The 14,860-nt window shown below is 46.9% G+C and overlaps 1 long non-coding RNA gene across 1 annotated transcript in view; it reads right to left on the minus strand.

Moving 5' to 3' along the window:
- Positions 1-914: 914 nt before the first annotated feature.
- LOC120371000 overlaps positions 915-14,860 on the minus strand; it is a 16,599-nt gene continuing 2,653 nt past the window's right edge. The window contains exons 2-4 of the long non-coding RNA XR_005584100.1: positions 7,425-7,496; positions 2,023-2,193; positions 915-1,250 (exon numbers count right to left, since the gene is read on the minus strand). This is a non-coding gene — a long non-coding RNA (uncharacterized LOC120371000). The remainder of the gene's footprint in view (positions 1,251-2,022; positions 2,194-7,424; positions 7,497-14,860) is intronic.

Raw genomic sequence — 14,860 nt, forward strand, 5'->3', positions numbered from 1 at the left:
TGAAATATTTGTTCCCCGTGTAGGTACTTACGGACTGTGATCAAGTCACCCCTTAACCTTCTCTTTGTTAAGCTAAGTAGATTGAGCTCCTTGAGTCTGTCACTATAAGGCAGGTTTTCTATTCAGTTAATCATTCTCGTGGCTCTTCTCTGAACCCTCTTCAATTTATCAATTGAACTGTGGACACTTGAACTGAACATAGGATTCAAGCAGCAGTCACATCTGTGCCAAATATTAAAGTAAAATAACCTTTCTACTCCTTCTTGAGATTCCCCTGTTTATGCATCCAAGGATTGTATTAGCTCTTTTGGCCATAGCATCACACTGGGAGCTCATGTTCACCTGATTATCCACCCAACCCATCTCCAGATCTTTTTCAGAGTCACTGCTTCCCAGGATAGAGTCCCCGATCCTAGTAGTATGGCCTGCATTCTTTGTTCCTAGAGGAATACATTGACATTGACCCGTATTGAAAGGAATATTGTTTGCTTGTGCCCAGCTTACCAAGCAATCCAGATTGCTCTGTATCAGTGACCTGTCCTCTTCATTATTTGCCACTCCCCCAATTTTTGTGTCATCTGCAGACTTTATCAGTGATGAGTTTGTTTTCTTCCATGCCACTGATAAAAATGTTAAATAGCACAAGGCTAAGAATTGATCTAGAAAAACACCACTAGAAAAACACCTTGTTGATGATGAGCCCCCGTTTACAATCACATTTGAGACCTATCTGTTAGCCAACATTTAATGTGTGCCATGTTATTTTTATATCAATCTATTTTTTTAATCAAAATATCATGCAATACTAAGCCAAATGTCTTACAGAAGTCTAAGTATATTACATTAACAGTATTATCTTTATCAGCCAAACTTGTAATCTCATAAAAAAAATATCAATTTTCCATAAAACCATTTCCAAAAACCCTATTTTCCATAAACCCATGTTGATTGGCCTTTAATTCTTTGTTAATCAAGTCCCGTATCAGCCTCTCCATTATGTTGACTGGGATCAATGTCAGACTGACAGGCCTGTAGTTACGTGGGTCATTCCATTTACCCTTTTTAAATATTGGCATATTAGCTTTCTTCCAGTCTTCTGGGGCTTCCCTAGAGTTCCAAGACTTGTTGAAAATCAACAATAGTGGTCCAGCAAGCTTCTTATCCAGCTCTTTTAAAACTCTTGGATGCAAGTTATCTGGATCTGCTGATTTAAAAATGTATCACTTCAGTTGTTTCTGTTTAATATCCTCCTGAGATAACAGTGGAATGGAAATAATGTTCATATTACATAGTTATGTCATCTGTTTCCTTCCCCAAATACAGAACAGAGATATTTATTGAACACTTCTGACTTTTTTTGCATTATTATTAATAATTCTACCATTTCCATCTAGTAATGGACCAATACCATTGTTAGGATTCTTTTTGTTCCTAATATAGTTTTAAAACTCCTTCTTATTGTCCTTAACTGTGCTGGCCATAGAGTTCATCTTGTGTTCATTTGCTTCCCTTATCAATTTTCTACAATTCCTAGCTTTTGATTTATTTTCACTACTGTCAACTTTTCCTTTCGTCCATTTGTTATATAAATATAGTTTTTTTTTATCACTGTCTTCACTTCCCTTTTAAACCAGGTCAGTTTTTTAACCAATACAGACTTCTACCTTGATTGTGGCTTAAGTGTTCTTAAACAATTCCCAATTATCATTCACATTTTTTTCTGATTAAATTCTTCTTCCCAGCTACTTTAGGTCATACTTGTTTTCAGCTTTGTAAAATTGGCCTTTTAAAGCACAAGGTATATAGTACTGGTCTGGATTTTATCCTGCTTGCACATTATAAATGTGATCAAGTCATGATCACTTGTACCTAAGCTACCATTAATTTTTAGTTCTGTAATCAGTTCCTCTTTATCTGTCAAGATGAGGTCTAATGTAGAATTCCCCTGTGGTGGATGCATGACTCTTTGAGTTAGGAAATTGTCATCTATAATATTTAGAAGTTCCAAAGATGTTTTCATACCAGCAGCATGAGACTTCTGGAATGTGTCACTCAAACTGAAGTCCCTCTGGATCACATAGCTTTTTTTCCTGCACTTTATAGATAGGTGCATAAGGAACTGGTCATCCTTTCCTTAGTGTGATTTGATGGTCTTGTAGCAGACACCAACTAATACCCCATCTTGTGCTTTATCTGTTAGGACATAGACCCATAAGCATTCAGGATCATTCTTTTCTGAATGATCAGCGATTCAGAAACACGTAATGCCATTTTAGACATAGCGTGCCACTCCCCCTCCCCTTTCGCCCATTCAATCCTTCCTAAATAAGTTATAACCATTGATTTTAACATTCCAGTTATGCAAATCATCCCACCAGGTTTCAGTAATACCAACTAGATTGAATTTATGCTCATAAATGAGCAATTGCAATTCCTCTTGTTTGCTATCCAGGCTCCTAGCATTGGTGTATAGGCAATTAAAGAATTTTTTCTCCTCATGTCTTTTGATTCCTCGATTAATTTTGTTCTAAATATCTTGAGCTTGTGCTGAGTGCTCAGACTATTCCTCCTGCCCCCCCCCCCGACTACTCTAGCCAGCCTGTCCCCTAGGGGGATTGGGGCCTCTTTTTACTGAGGTGGAGGCCATCCAGACTATACAGCCCTCGCTCCCCATAAAAGGTGGACTAACGTTCCACAAAACCAAAAACCTCCACCTCTTACCTAGCTCAGTGGTTTGTGCATTGGCCTGCTAAACCCAATAGCGTTGTGAGTTCAATCCTTAAGGGGGCCATTTAGGGATCTGGGGCAAAAATCTGTCAGGGATGATACTTGGTCCCACTGTGGAGGTAGGGGACTGGCCTTGATGACCTTTCAGCTCTATGAGATAGGTATGTCTCCATATAATAAAAACTTCCCAAAGCTGCTGTCCCACTTTGCTTGGGGGACAGGAAGGACCTCAGAGAAGATTGCTTGGACATTATTCTTCTTCAGTACACTTCTGATTTCCCTTCAGGAAGGAGAAAGGGAGGGAAGAGCCTCTCCTAACCAGGCATTTCCTACCCCATTATCAGAAGCAACTCCCCACCGATCAGGACCCACCAACTCAAAGCAGCACCAGACCCTGCATGCAAAACCTGCAGACACATCTTGACTGCTATGATGATCAGCACAACCCACCTTTCAAGATCCATGGGTCCTACAAATGCCCATCACAGCATGGGGTGTACCTCACCCACAGCCCCAAATGTCCCAACAACAGCTAGGTGGGTGAAACCAGACAGTAACTACGCACTCAGATGAACTCACACAGATAAAAACACCCTGTCACCTGTGGGTCAGCACTTTTCACAAAGAGATTGCTCCATATCTGACCTCTCAGTCTTAGTCCTTAAAGGAAACCTGCACAACACCTTCCGAAGATGAGCCTGGGAACTAAAATGTAAAACTCTGCTAGACACTAAAAATAATGGACACTGATTTTATGCCCCATTACAACAATTTGTAACTACTACTAACCCTCCTTTGTCCTGTGACTGCAGAGGTGTTAATTGCCCAAGTCATTATAAGTGGTCTCCTTCAAGGGTTTAAGTCTTATGCTTAACAATCTGTCCCCCTTTGTATTTTGCTGTAACACTCTTAGGGCAGGTTTACACTACAAACTTGCATTGACACATCTGCACTGCTGCAGCGTTTCTGGTGAAGACGTTCTAATCCAGGGGTTCTCAAACTTCATTGCACCAAGACCCTTTTCTGATAACAAAAATTACTACATGACCCCAGGAGCGGGGACTGAAGCCTGAGCCCACCCAAGCCCTGCTGCCCCAGGTGAAGGGGGGGCCAAAGCCTGAGCCCCAACACCCTGAGTGAGGGGGGACCAAAGCTGAAGCCCGAGGGCTTCAGCCCCAGGCAGGGGGGGGGCCTGTAACCTGATCCCCGCTTCCCAGGGCTGAAGTCCATGGGCTTCAGCTTCAACTCTGGACCCTGGCAAGTCTAAGCCAGCCCTGGTGACCCCACTTTGGGATCCCAACTCACAGTTTGAGAACCGCTGCTCTAAGCCAATGGGAGAGAGCTCTTCTCTCGGCTTAATAACGCCACCTCCACGAGAGGTGGTAGCTATGTCAGCAGGTGAAGCTCTCCCACTGACATAGTGCTGTCTACATGGAGGGTTAAGTTTGGTATAACTATCACTCGGGTGTGGATTTTCACACCCCTGAGTGACATAGTTATACAGAAGTAAGTGAGTAGAGTAGACCTGGATTTAGTCCTTTTCCTGTTCTGGAGAAGAGCTCTATATAGCTCAAAAACTTGTGTCTTTCACCAACAGAAGTTGGTCCAATCAAAGATATTATCTCACCCACCATGTCTCTCTCATATCCTGGAACCAACATGGCCTATGGCAAACGTTGCTGAAAACAGAAATATTCTGAGTCACTTTGATGTTAAACTGTATCTGCATACAGTGCCTCAATGCCTCATAGAAGTTGTAGTTCAGGTGCATCCACCTCATTTTCTCCTGTGGGCTGGGCTCCCTGTCTGAACTACAGCTCCCATGAGTCAGTGTAGTCCTATGTTTCCCATGGTACACCCAATGAATTGGTCAGAGGTGAGTGCATAAGGGAGAAGTAATCTGGCTCAATAGCCCTGTCCCCAGGCATGAATGGGGGCATGAACTACAGATCCCACGAGGCACTGTGACACTCTAGGCCAAGGGAAGGGAGATCAAGAACCATGAGAAGATGAAGGAGATGGGAAGAGAGAGCACAAGGGTAGAGAGGAAGAGGGATGAGTACAAAGGAAAGGCAGAGGGTATGTCTACAGAGCAGCTCAGATAAACAGACAGGTGCTAGCTCTGCCCCAGCTCATAGAATATCAGGGTTGAAAGGGACCTCAGGAGGTCATCTAACTCCAACCCCCTGCTCAAAGCAGGACCAATCCCCAGACAGATTTTTGCCCCAGATCCTTAAATGGCCCCCTCAAGGATTGAGCTCTCAACTCTGGGTTTAGTAGGTCAATGCGCAAACCACTGAGCTAGGCATTGCACTATGGTGGGCAGCTGCACAAGTATACTCCTGCCCAACCCCCAGGAAACGTACCTGGGTGACTAACTTGAGCCCCTGTGGCCACACTGCTATTTTTAAAAGCAGCAAAGACTTCTGTGGCACCTTATAGACTAACAAACGTATTGGAGCATGAGCTTTCGTGGGTGAATATTCACTTCGTCGGATGCATGACTGCTATTTTTAGATGCTAACTCAAGCCAAACTAGCATGTATCCACCTACAACTCCCAGCTACAATGTAGACACAGCCAAAGAAAGGAAGCAGAGGAGCAAGGAGGGAACCAGTGGGACGTGGGGAGCAAGGGAGAAACAGGGTGCTGCGCAACACAGGGGAGGAAGGAGGGAGGAGGGAGCAAAGAGCCAAGGGTGAGGAGAAGTGGCTGCTGGCTGTGCAGGGCAAACAGGGTGGGGCAGGGGGAGAATTATATTTTCTGAAGCAGAGGAGGCAAAGCAGAACTACTAGGGGCTGCGGGGAAGCCCACTGCATGGGGAGCTTAGTGTTCCAGGTGTTTGACCCTGGTGAGTCTCTGGGTGTCTGGTGCCCCAGGAGCAGATGGTGCCAGAGGGGAGCCCGGAGCAGGCCCTTCATGGTGACTGGGAGGTTGAATGTCTGATCTCTCAGAAGGAAGGGGGGGGGGACCCTGGGTTGCTTAGTGGGGGATCGGGGAGCTGTGAACAGGCCCCTTGCTTATAAATATTCAATGCCAAAAATCCATTAATGTTGCATTAAGGCTGAGAATTTGAAGGCCCCAAAGTCGGGAAGCTCAGCGCTGCGGTTGCTGGAGGAGCAGTAACCGGGCTCTGCTGCACATGGCGTAGCTGTTTGTATTGCTCTACAGGGTGCTAATTTTAATGCCTAAATACAACGTGGCTGCAAGAAGCATTGCTTTGAAAGTCCTGACTCATGTGCTCTGAAAACCCAAAGCAGCACATTCCATTAACATACAAAGGCAGAGAGAGCATATGCTTAAAACCCTCCATACCCAAGAACGGAGAAGGTTAATGGGCTCAACTCTGCTTTCATTCACACTAGGGTAATTTTGGAGTAACCCCAGAGACTCCAGTGGAATTACTCCAGATTTACACTGGCATAAGTGAGAGCAAAACGTGATCCGCTCTGTAGAGTAGGGATAACTCAGCCTTTATATTTTACTGTCTACATTTTACAGCAGCATTGGAATAGACAGCAATGCACCTGTTAGAGGACAGCTTAGAATGGCGAATCCTGCGTACATCTGTGCAGCATAGCTGGGTAGATGTTGCTGTCAGGATCTCAACCTTTTTCATTGCCTGATGTCAGAGCAGAGATGGACCCAAACTAGAACTCAAGTTCCAAACAAATCTGAATTTGGGGAATGTTAGAGCTGGATTGGGAGTTTGTAGCAAGCTCTTTCTAATGTATTTCCCATGCATAGACAACATTCCTCTCCTTTCACTTCAAATAGCTTTCATTTTGGGTGAAGGGAAAAAAGTTCAGGGTGGTATAAAAGTCAAATGCCCCAGAGAGAGCACAGTGGGTGTGGGTGTCGGTGAGCTGCAGCTGTTTTGAAAACAAAATGGCTGCTCTCTCCACACATAGGCAATGCTCTTATAAATGCCAGCTTTAGTCCTGGAAGGCCGCATGAAGAATGTGAACGTTGGGAGGAAAGATATGGAGATGTCGGAGACTGGGGGCAATAGTTGTGGGGAGGCTGAGGAGGGTAGGGAAGACAGGTACAAGAGGAACCCTTGGGGAGGAGATGTTGGGGACCCTGGGGAAGGGAACAGAGAACAGTGGGAATGGGAGTGAGCTGAGCTCTGGTGGTGGGAGGAACTGTACTGGGCAGGTGGGAACACGTGAAGATCCTTGGGGAGAGGAGAGGACTATGACGTTCTCCGGTATTATCTGGACTGGTGATCTGCTAGGTCTCTCCAATCCTTGACTCTGGGAGTCTGCCTTACCCTGCTTTGCTGTGAGAATCCCCACTCCTGGGCTGTTCACACACAGCCTCTGGCATGTAAGCTGTTCCTTGGATTGTGCAACCGAATGACACTAGCCAATATCTCCGGTCTCAGGCACAACTCTAGGAACCTCCGTCTTGCAGTGCCCAGTTATGCTCGCTGGACACTGCAAGCTTATATGAGTTCATCAATTTAACAAAGAAATTGATATGCACCAGGCTTGTTATCCCAAGGGGAGTCTCTGACATACTTCAAACCAAACACACTGCTACAGGTAGAATAAACAAACAAATGTATTAACTACAAAGATAGATTTTAAGTCAAAGCACAAGAAGTCAGATTTGGTCAAATGAAATAAAAATAAAACACATTCTAAGCTGATCTTAACACTTTCAATGCCCTTACAAACTTAGATGCATCTCACCACAGGCTGGCTGGTTACCCTTCAGCCAGGCTCGCCCCTTTGATGAGTGCTTCAGTCGCTTCGTGGTGATGTCTGTACATGGAGGTGGAAGAGAGAGAGGAAGAGCATGGCAAACGTATCTCCCTTTTATCATGTTCTTTCTTCCCTCTTGGCTTTGCCCGGCCCCTTCGGGGTCAGGTGAGCATTACCTCATCACAGTCCCAAACTGAACAAAGGAAAGGGAGTGAGTCACTCGAGACTCCAACAGATCCTTTGCTGCTGCCTAGACCAGTGTCCTTTGTTCCTGTGATGGTGGGCTGGGTTTGTCCCATACATGCCCTGATGAGGTGTGAACTGCCCCTCTGCTCCTGGAGAGTTTTTGCCTGGGCTTTTAAGGCATGAGGACACATTTTCAGCCTGATAACTATATACATGAAATTACAACCTATAACATTACTATAACAACAATTACTATAACATTACTATAAAAACAATGCTCAGTGCATCATGAGCCTTCCAAAGACACCGATGACAAACTTTGCATTGGATACCACACAATCATATTATAAGGATGAATATGGGGGTGCTGGATGTTCCCCTGAGGTACAGAATGTCACAGGGACATATACAGGAGGATTTGGGTGGCAAAGACTAGTGGGGGCTTGTGCAGGGGGAGATGGGGAAGGGGAGGCAGAGAATAGGTGGGCTTGACGAAGCAGACTTCAATGGGATTGCTCATGTGCCCAAAGTAAGTTAAACATGTCTGGCAGTGTTTGCAGGCTCAGGGCCTTAAAGGTTCATCCCACAGAAAACACAGGCCTCATAGCTTCCTAGTCCATGAAAAGGAGCCAACCCAAACCCTGAGGTCTGACAATGCCCCCATTTGCAGCCCCCCCTTTCTATTCTATTGCTAAAATGGCTTTTAATCCTCCAGAGGATTTGATGACGTCTTTAGAGCATGCCCAAAGAGCTCTAGAATTGGGCAGCATTAACGTTACATGAGCATGTGGTTTTGGACTTTTATAAACAATCTCATTTTGGACTGGCTTGGGGAGCTTTCCTGGAGAGCCAGGACAGGGGGTTTGAACCGGAGCTGGTGGAGTAGTACAAGCGTGACCAAGGACAGTTGGACCTAATGTTTATAAAAGCAGGGAAGGACATATGTTGGGATTGCCTGTCTACTAATGCTAGGAGTTCATTTAATAAGGCATGGGACCCTGCTAAGATGGAGCAGGAGAAGCCTGGCATAGTGATGGATGTGATTAGGGTAGAGATCTGAAAGGTTTTAACGGGTTTTATAATGATAGGGATGGATGAAAACGTGGTGGGGTCAGGATGTAATAGCAATAGATTTTAAGAGGTGGGGAGAGATAATTTGTCTAAAAAACGGGTCAGCTTGGATTGAGGAGCAAGGAAAAAAGTCTCTTAGTAGGGTGTATTTTCCATCCTGTAGATTGGCAAGGCATTCTCTGTGATCCTGAGAGAGAAAAGAAAAGAAATTAGATCAGGAGCTCCAGGTATCTGGGGGTGTTAACAGGCCACAGATGGAGGTGAAATATGCTGGCATTGGGTGATAAAAAGGCTATGGATTTTATTAATGTCACAGAAAGATCTGTTTTTATTTCCGTATGTGTTAGAGGCAACAGGAGCGGGACATAGATCCGGTGTAGTTTAGATGGGGTCAGGGGGGTGAAGTGACTAGAGAGAGAGAAGTCACTGGAAGGAGTTGTCAGTTAGTGAAGAAGAAATGGTGGAAGATCTAAATGGTTCTCCTTTGTATTAGTTAAAGGGCTCCTGCCAATCCATCTCTGGATGGCATGTTTGTGGATGGGGTTGGCGGGTATTCAGATCAGCAAAGGGGGAAGCAGCGGGTTAGGGATTTAACAGTTGAAACACTTGCTTTAGGGGTAGGGTGTGGGGGTGCTGCTGCCAGTGGTGCACTCTGGACTTGGCCGGAACCTCCAGAGCACTGGTGTGTGGGCAGGATCCTGTCTATGGGGGCAGGAGCATGGGTGACTCAAATAGCACATAAAGGGGCGGTCAAGATGTTAGAGGGGTGGGGACAGAGTAGGGGTGGTCAGGATGACAGAGGGGGGAGAGTGGGGGCAGTTGGGATGACAGGGGTAGGGGCAGGGTGGAGGTGGGGGTGGAATGACAGAGTAGTCAGAGGGCAGAAGAGAGGCAGGGATTGGGGTTCTCTGCAGTGTTCAGAGCTGGGAGGCCTCACCCAGGGAAGAGAGGGGAGGTGAAGGGTTTTGTTCCCAGAGGCTTAAGACAAGACTGGGGCCACCTAAGGTCTGTCTTGTGTTTGTGCAATACAGCGCTGGCACCCCAAGTATCAATGTGCCAAATCAGCCACCAAGTCTTCACCCCACACTCCAGCTGGGCCCAGCCCCTCCTTGCCCAGGGGGCTGTCGTGTCTCTCCAGCCCCTTGATGGCTCCCCTGCTCCATCCCAGGCCTTTCTGCTTCGAGTCGCTCACAGGCCTTGTCCTTCTCGCTCTCCACAGCCATCTGCTCTCCCCTCAGCCCACCCTTCATTGCTGGCTCTTCCTCCCTCGAAGACCCATGCCCTGCACAGGTGTGGTGGTGGAGAGAGGCTAACTTGGGCTGAAAGAAACAGGCCACCCTGTGCCAGGTGGTCAGTGTCAGGGTTTGGGGAAGAAGGTTTCTGTGTGTGTTGGAGGGTGGGGGGGAGTGTCAATGCTCTGTAGGTTTTGCAGTGTCACTCTGGATTCACCTGGCATCCCAAAGTGCCCCCTGAACGCCTACTACTTATAATCACTTATAATTCAGCTTGCTGTAGTTAAACGTATTTATTTGCTTTATCCTTACCCATGAGTTTGTCTACACTGTATGTTCATTACTTTGGCTATGTCTACATTGGCACTTTCGCCATTAAAACTTTTGTCACTCAGAGGTGTGAAAAAATGCTCCTGTCGACAAAGCTACGGCCCCTCACTGTGGGTGGTTTTATTTAGTTGCCAGGAGAGCTCTCTCCTGGCAATAAAGAGCGGCCACACAGTGCACCTTACAACAGCGTGGCTGCAGCAGCACAGCCATGCCTTTGTAAGGTGCGCTGTGTAGACATAGCCAAAGTAATGAACTTACACTGGCCAGGCTTCTGACCAGTGCAAGGTGGTCCAGTTCTGGGGTATAGGGCTGGAACTGGGGGGACAGGCTGGAGCCTCTCCATTGTTGGCTCATAGTGGCTGGGAGACCATTCATGTAACTTGGTTGGGTGTGTCCTTGCCTGTGGATGGCTGTGTAAGTGCAGTGCCTATCAGAGGTTTGTAGCTTGATAGCAGCATCACAGTGTGAGACGGAGCCCAGATTCCAACAATGACACAAATGAGGGCCACCCCTGAATAAAGTGTGCTCAAGCCACTTCCCCTGCATCCCAGTGCTGGGCTCTGCGCTGGCCCAGGGATGGATCTGCCCCTGCTTTGTTCCTGTTGAGGCAGCCTGGGTTGGCAAACTGGCATCAGGGCCAGGCACTCAGCTCCCATTGCTTTTGTAAAAGTTTGAATTTGACTGGAAGTGATTTTTCTTTGTACCGCATATCCAGCCCATCCGCGGAACTCCTTGCCCAAGGCTGAGACAGGCAGTCCAATGGGACAGCCAGTGGGACAAGACCCAGACGGCAGCAAGCAGAGCACAAACAATGACACTCAGCTAGGCAGTTAGGACAGAAGTGTTCCCAAGGGATAAAAAAACCAAACCCTTGTGCCTCAAGGCATAAGCTGATCATCTGCTGAGGTCGGGAAGAAATTTATCACCATCTGCCTCTTGTCTGTCTGCTGCGGGGAATAATACAAGCCCGAGAAGGGAAGAATCAGCAGTGTATTAGTTAGAGAGCAGCATTATTCCCTCCTCTCTGTGCTGTACAGATGAGTGTGTATTTTTCATAATGGGGGAATACATGCAGGGAGAAAGAAAAATGTTCTGAAGAAGAAAAAAAGAAGGAAAGGAGGGGGAAAAAAATCAATATTACAGCAGCGTTAAGGCACTCAGGGGATGGTTTTAGTGGGGCCATTAATTTGCTTCTCAGGTGGTAAAAGCCACTTAGCCTTTAAAAATGATAATGAAATGTTAACTACCCAAAGCATTATTGCTGAGTCACTGAGTGGTGTGCCGGCCTTCATAACCAGTCTGACAGAAGGGCTGTTTAGAGTGAGCTCTCTGGGGCCAATCCAGCACAGGCTTCCCATTGCCTGGGTGTGCAGGATCGGGCCCCAAATCTCAAATCCAGCTGCATGTAAATGTATGGGGTAGTGATGGAGAGGGCACCTACATGTCTCCTGAGAGTGGGGGCTGTAGGGAACGGATTGGCACTGGGATGGCAACAGCTGTCTCCAGAGCTCCAGCAAGCGAGGATGCTTTGAAGTGGAAGGCTGCAGGCTGGCCTGGCCTAGCCTAAGAGAAGTCAGAACAGATATATCAGAGGAACATGTGCTCAGCTCTCCCCTGGAGGCAGCTGACCTTTGGAATTCTTTTAAAACAAGGTATGGAAGTTATAGGCAATGAGCCAAGATCAGCCCAGTGGTAGTTCTATTGGCAGGGGTGGAAAAGGCCCATTTTGTCACACTAACCTACCCCTGGCCTACATTTTGAAACATGACTAGTGATTTTGGGTGCCTGTAAATATGCAGGACTCACCCCTGAAGCATCTCCTGCTGGTCATCTTAGGAATTAGCTCTTCCAGCCTCTGGAGTGTCCTCTGCAGGCCAGTGTCCCGCTGCTGCTTAACCCCCGTGTCCCTCCCTGGACTCCGATGCCCCTTTATCTGGGGTGCTGCCCTCAGTCTCAGGGTCTCCCCTCCCTGGGGAACCCCCACTCTCTATCCCCACCTCGCCTCAGTCATAGGCTACTGCCAGTCACCAACTAGCCCCCATTCCCTGGGGCAGACTGCAGTATAAGCCACTCATCACTGGCAAGGAGGGTTTGGACCTGCTGCCTTTCTCTGCAACCCAGTACCTCTATGGGGCCTTGGACAAGGCCCTGGAGCCTGGAGCTCCCCAGCCCCACCTCACTCTAGGCAGCGGCATATTATTGCCTAGGGGGGAAATCCTAGCCCTACTAAGGTCAATAGGGGTTTTGCTATTAGCTTAAATGGAACCTGGATTCTGGTTGCTCATCTATTATTCATCACTGAATTTTTATTTGCTTCTGAAGCACCCCATTTATCCAAAACTGGCCCTTGAGATGGAAGCTTAACAGGCCTCTACTCTGGAAACTTGGAATTAGAGATCAAGGCCTCTCCGAGGACTTAGTCAATGTCCAGGGTAGAAAATCGGCTTCCTTCTACTCATCTACTTACCTAGATCATGGAGGTCAAGTGAGGCTTATTTCATGAGTGTGCATAAAGAGCTGGGAAAGCCCCCAGGGGAGGTTCTAGAGATGAGTTAAGTATAATAGAGGGAATGGCAACAGCCTTGATAGTTAAAGGAGCATGACAGTTGCCATTCCAATCCCCTGTTTTCAGTCACTCCTGCAAAGCCCAGCTGCTGAGGATCTCTCACTCTCTGCAGATGAGGAGCTCTGCTATGGTGGACCATAGGAGATTCACATGACTGAGGTTCCTCTCTTGACCCACAAGACATACTTACAAACTCGTACCCTATGTCATGAATGATATACTTGATATAGTCAATAATACACATTTATGAGTAATGTGCATGTAAAAAGTGTTGATAATTATGTCCTGGGGGTCAGAGTTCAGGTTGTTATGAGGACATGTCAGATGAATTTTCACGTATCACTACTGTCATTAGCTAACTGTATGAACTGTGATAATCATGAAATATTTATGTAAATCCTGTTTCCAGTACTTGAATGCTTATGGATTTTAAATGGCAATGCAGCCATTATAGCAGATGCTTTGGTTCCATGTTTTGCACATGGGTTATATTAACTTTGTAGATAACAGCATGTTTGTTTGGGAATTCTGTAATAAGATTTAATATGACCTGGAGCTAACCCTGCACCAGTTGACTCAGCACCTCACTGGTGTTTTCACCATGAAGCATACTGCAGTCAAGATCCTGGTGGTTGAGGCAATGGACTGGTGCCTAGGAGATCTAAACTGAATTCCTGGCTCTACCACAGGCTGCCTGGGTGACCTTGGACAAGTCACTTAATCTCTCAGAGCCTCAGTTGCTCTGGAAAATAGGAAGTCCACTTCTCCCTGACTCTCCTCCTCTCAGTCTGGTCTATATAGATTGTAAGCTCTGTGTGCATATAGAGTGTCTAGCACAACCGGGCTTTGATCTCTGGTGGCCAGTAGGTGCCTGTGCACACTGCAAGAAGGCATCATAAAAATCACTGGGCCCACAGCCTTTGCATCATATGTAGAGGGCAATGGGACAGAGCAGGCCGACTTACAATGCAGTAAGTCTGCGCTGGAACAGTTTGGCTGGGGTTCCTCCTTTTATACTGGATAGAAGAGTGGTTTCCTCCCTGCTCCATAGTAGGTGACAACTGCAGAGAGTCTGCAGGTACAATGCAGAGATTACAAGAGAGGCATCTCCTGCCAGCACAGAGCTCTTCGGTTTAAACAACTCAGCAACTTTTCTGTTGAAGAAGTAGTTCTCAAACATGACACGCTAGCAGGTGGCTAGGGGACTGGTAAATGGGTCAGGAGACTCTGTGGGCTTCAGTGACGCACAGCCAGTGGGCATGAACAAATCAGTTGCCTGCCCCGCAGGACACACCTTGATGAGCAGCATCTACCCAACTAGCGCCAGCATCAGGAGTATTAAGAGTAGCGCAGCAGCCTTGCACTGAAGCGCTTTATCCCCAGCACCTGCTGCGAATGAAATTGAGTAGGATCAGGTGATCCTAGTCAATTTCACTCACAGCAGGAGCCACAGGTAAAGGGCCCAATGGAGGAGAGCTGCGCTGGTCTGAACTTCCCAACTGCCAGGCTGAACTTAGGGAGAGAGGAGACGGGAATGCGCACTCAGGAAGGAGATGCTGAGCGTCAGAGGGAAAGAGAGACAGAGAAAAGCAAAGGAAGGAAGAAGGAATGATGAAGAGAGAAATGGGATGTTAAAAAGTAGAGACCATGGAAGCAAGAGTGTTGCATCTTCTCTTTCTAGTTCTACAAACCAAACACAGCAGGGCAGGCAGCTAATCTTCCTGGCTTCTGAACAAAAGGATTCTTTTCATGCCAGTAATCCAAGAGCTGCCATGCCACTGCTCTCCCCTGCTCATCCACTGTGAATGCAGCTACGTGGTGGAGTCTGACTGAATGGGTTAGCAAAATAAAGACAGATGGCAACAGATTAGCTCTAACACTTCTACATCACAATATAGTCACTGCAGCCTTCCCTGCTGCATCTGCTCCAGCTAGATCGCCCACAACTTAACTTGTCTGCCACCCACAGTCACATGCCATCTTGTGGCCCAGCACAGAGCTGCAATTTAGCATTAAACAAACAGAAAAGCAGCCTAATC

The sequence above is a fragment of the Mauremys reevesii genome, linkage group 8, assembly GCF_016161935.1.
Source record: "Mauremys reevesii isolate NIE-2019 linkage group 8, ASM1616193v1, whole genome shotgun sequence".
Taxonomy (NCBI): domain Eukaryota; kingdom Metazoa; phylum Chordata; order Testudines; family Geoemydidae; genus Mauremys; species Mauremys reevesii.